Source organism: Panthera onca, chromosome C2, assembly GCF_046562875.1.
Source record: "Panthera onca isolate mPanOnc1 chromosome C2, mPanOnc1 haplotype 2, whole genome shotgun sequence".
Lineage (NCBI taxonomy): Eukaryota > Metazoa > Chordata > Mammalia > Carnivora > Felidae > Panthera > Panthera onca.
This window is the reverse complement of record NC_138347.1, coordinates 14,998,157-15,002,540: the sequence shown is the minus strand read 5'-3', so window position 1 is coordinate 15,002,540 and position 4,384 is coordinate 14,998,157. Positions and strand designations below refer to the sequence as shown.

Sequence of the window (4,384 nt, the reverse complement as noted above, 5' to 3'; positions counted from 1 at the left end):
AACTCTAGATATGAGACAAAGTGGAGGGGATACTAACACCCCAAGGTACACAGTGACCAAAGTGGAACCGCAAAGGGGCAACTCATGTAGAGTTCCATAGAAAGCTATTGCATCTGTGTGATTATTGCCTCTGGTTTGTAGCCAAAAATTTCATAGTGGTTCCTGGGGGTGCTATTACTCAGCTGGGACAGCAGTTGGGACAAATATCTGAAAACAAAATAGAGGAGAAAGAAGCAGCATCTGGAAATGTCATTTCAAGATTAGCCAAGTTGACTTTAATACAATCTAGCTTATTATTCTGACTCATTGGCCAGAAGGGTTTCTAGAGGAATAAAGAGGGCAGGTTAATGAAAAGAGAGACACAGAAAGGCAAACACCTTGGTGTTACTTTCATTAGTCACACTACATCATTTGTTCAAAATCCAGGACCTCTGTAGTCATTGGTTCCTTGTACCAAGGCTCGAAGCTGAATACTATTTTTGGTTTTCTCACATCTGCCCTGGAACATAAGAGGTTTTCAGCATATAGCCTATAGGCTGTATGAATGAATTCATATGTGGATAACTGAGGATTTGTTTTTCAAAGCCCTCGTACTGCTTTCTAATTTCATGTGCATGCTTTTTCTGCATCCTGCACTGATAATAGCCACTTGTCCTTGAGGTAAGGATCTCAGGGTCCTATGGTGCTGCAAGATAAAAGAAGAAAGGAAGAGTCAAGCATTTCACAATTGGGTTGGAGAGTCAGCAGACTACAAATTAAAGAGAGTACTTTCATCCAAGTGAAAACATCACAAGCTTCCTATTAAAGGTAAATATGTCCTCTCCTGACCCATTGTGGAGAGGAGGCCACCAGGAGCCAGAGCCATGGTTGTGCCCAGGGTAGGAGAAAATGAGGCAGTACAAGATCTGTGAACTAAGCTCCTCCTTTTGGACTTTGTAAAGCACCTTTGAAGAAAATCTTCTGCCCTGAAAATGGTTTCCCTGAAGTCTGGGGCCAAAATGGGTAATTGTCTGAAATGTGCCACTGTGAACTAAGGTTGTCCAAACTCTCAGAATCCAGAGAGGATCCAGGTTTTTGTAGAACTTAATACTTAAGCAATAGGAGGATCTCTTTTTAAGAAAAATAATGCAAAATTATGGGTAAACTTAGATGCTTTCCTGGAATAACAAAATCAACAAATTACATGTTTTCAAGGCTAGTAGCTGCTAAAAATATAGCAGATCCCCTCTCCCAGAAAACATAATATGTTTTATTAATAAACTTCCTGACTCACCTGCTTAATACTTTTTCTACATAATTTGGCTACTATATGTTTTGATTCCCTCTTCGGATGACAATAATCTCAGCATATCATTTTCTGTGGAGAGAATAGTTTATCTTTAGCATGATTGACTCTTATTTTTATTACTTGTAATTTGGCCAATTTTATTTCATTTTCACAATTTGTTACTGGCAGCCCCATTTAAATTTTTTAGATTTTTGTCACTTCTGCGAAAAGTTCTGACAAACTTTCTTCTTATGTTAACTGTATGATTTCAGGGCATTTCATGTGCTCTTGTACATTGACATATGTTTTAAATCAATGACATACATGAAATCACATCAACGGATTTCATTCCAATGTTTTCATCAATGTTCTCATTGCAATGTCAATGACAGCGTCAATATTTCGTGTCAATCAGCAGCATTCATTAATTGGCTCATCAAACAGTTCAAGAGCTATTCATTATTTCTGTTTAAAACTTTTCATCATTTAATTATTTTTTAATACAGTCTGAACATTCTTGCTCAGTTTTTTATTGTATCAACAAAATTTATATTAGTTACATCCCTCAGTTCTTTTATGTCATTTTTGGCTCATCTTATGTGTGTTTTTCCCAATGTTTTAATAAACAGATTAAAAGAGGGGCACCTGGGTGGCTCAGTCAGTTAAGCGTCCGACTTCAGCTCAGGTCATGATCTCGTGATTTGTGAGTTCGAGCCCCGTATGGGGCTCTGTGCTGACAGCTTGGAGCCTGGAGCCTGCTTCGGATTCTGTGTCTCCCCTTCTCTCTGCCCCTCCCATGCTCACGCTCTGTCTCTCTCTGTTTCTCAATAATAAATAAACGTTAAAAAAAATAAAAAATAAATAAACAGACCTAAAGGTGACAAATAAGGTATTCTTCATATGTATCCAGGTCAGGACTCTGCAATCACTTACTTATTTGATCAAAATATCCCCAAAATAACTTTCCAAATGTAAATAATGCATTTCAGCTTCACCATTCTGGAATAAACTTTTGCACCTTAGTGTGTTTAGTCTGCTTTCGAGTATTCAAACCATATGTTAGAGTTCTTTAAATTTCACGACAGCTTCATAAAGTGCAGGCCATCTTATCACAGTTGAGACTCCTAAAATAGACCAACAAACAAAACTCCAAAAATCTGGCAAGGGGTTTACAATGCCCCATTGACAAGACCTGTGGAGACAACGTATAAAGGTTGCAAAATAATGAAGTAATAAACAGCTTTGGGCACTGGGGGATCAGGTCTGTCTCCAAAGATTATGTCCTACAAACTTTAAAATGTCGTTCAGTGATGGAGTATAATCGTCCAGGACTAGTTTCATTTTGTTGAATAACATCACAGGTATACAGTCATAAGTTGGTGAAGAGGTTAAAATCCCATAGAGGGTTTTCTGCCGTAACAGAAACTTCCAATAATTATCTATAACCTGTGTTTATAACCTCTGTAGAATCTACCACAGTGCAGTGACACTTGATGTCTGGTTTATTTATTTTATCCGCTGCTTCATTGTAAAAGGGTCTCTGATTATTTTGATCCATTCTCTTGGGCAAATAAGTTAGATCTTGTCCATTGTGACATTTCCCAGTGCTCGTGCAAAAATAATTCAATTCAGCAATTAACTTGAAATTATTCCTAACGTTTTCCTTACTTAAAGATTGCAATTTCGCATGTAATTTCTGAAGGACAAGTCTCTTTAACTTAAGAATGTCGTCACTGCAGCTACTCAAAAGAGTTTCTATTCTTTCTTGTGTTTAAGACAGTGTCCTCGCATATTTTGCTTTATTTACATGAAATCCAAGTGAACAGGTCCTTAATCTTTGTGGGGTAGTCTTGAAGGCTTTCCATATATTCATCCAGAAAGTCTGAGTTATTAAGTAGCATTGGTCTCACTAACAGTATGTTACAAATAAAATAACATGTGCAACCTCCGGTCTTCGGTTCGGGTAGCTGGGATCACGCACAATTTTGACTACTCTCGATTTTCTTCATTTTTTTTTGTTTGAGAAGCATCTTTTTTGAATATGATAAATTTTGTTTCATTCTCTGTAAATGCTATCAGGGTCTAGTTTTTGAAAAAACATTTGATTTCCTTTCAGTGGTGTTGAATGACATTATTTCTTGTTGTAACAAGCCAAAATAAAAAATCATGGTGCTCACTTAGGTCAATGGATTCATCAAAATGAAGGAGTCATGGACCTGCCTCTTAAATGCTCTGATGTCCGTACAAACTGACTTTATAAGCATTTTATCTTTCTTTTGCTGTTTGTTTCCTATTAACAGTGTCCTAATTCTCCTCACCTTCCTTATCTCTTCTTGTCACCTTCATGATTTGTATTTTCTAGACTACTGTAATTCTACTTCTTATCCTCATGATTTTTGCCAATTTCTACTTTCAGTACTTAGGTATTAAGAAGCATCAATATATAACATTTTTATTCTTTTTTTTCCCTCCAGGTTATGTTTTTGGCTTCCACAAGGATATTTTCTTTCTGATGTATTTGATTCTGGATAACAAAATTAATAATTCTGAAAAAAAGACAAAACTAAGTGGAAATGAAAACATACACAAGAGCAATTTAAACGATTTTACATCGCCACCCCATTGTCTGGAGATACATAGTTGTGTACTCACATCCTTCTTACACAGCTCACAATGCTTATTATTCATGTGGGTAGACTTTTTGTTACACTAACACTTGTTTCTTTAGCCAGTTTTATTTTGTCAGTGGTGAAATTACACGCTATTCCACTAGGAACCACCAGACTGTGAGGACAATAGATACGTCAGAGATTCTAAAACAGACTTCAGAATTCTTTTTTTTTTTTAATTTTTTTTTAACGTTTATTTATTTTTGAGACAGAGAGAGACACGGCATGAATGGGGGAGGGGCAGAGAGAGAGGGAGACACAGAATCGGAAGCAGGCTCCAGGCTCTGAGCCATCAGCCCAGAGCCCGACGCAGGGCTCGAACTCGCATTCTGCGAGATCGTGACCTGAGCTGAAGTCGGACGCTCAACCGACTGAGCCACCCAGGCGCCCCACAGACTTCAGAATTCTTAAGATGTGTAAAGTATGACTTTACTTACAGGTATATTTG

At 37.4% G+C, this 4,384-nt stretch overlaps 1 long non-coding RNA gene across 1 annotated transcript; it reads right to left on the bottom strand.

The window, feature by feature from the left end:
• Positions 1-344: 344 nt before the first annotated feature.
• On the bottom strand, positions 345-4,038 carry LOC132682792 (uncharacterized). Its single transcript, XR_009611867.2, has 3 exons — positions 3,920-4,038; positions 1,274-1,357; positions 345-685 (listed from the first exon to the last, which is right to left on the bottom strand). It is a non-coding gene; the product is annotated as an uncharacterized LOC132682792 (long non-coding RNA).
• Positions 4,039-4,384: the final 346 nt, after the last annotated feature.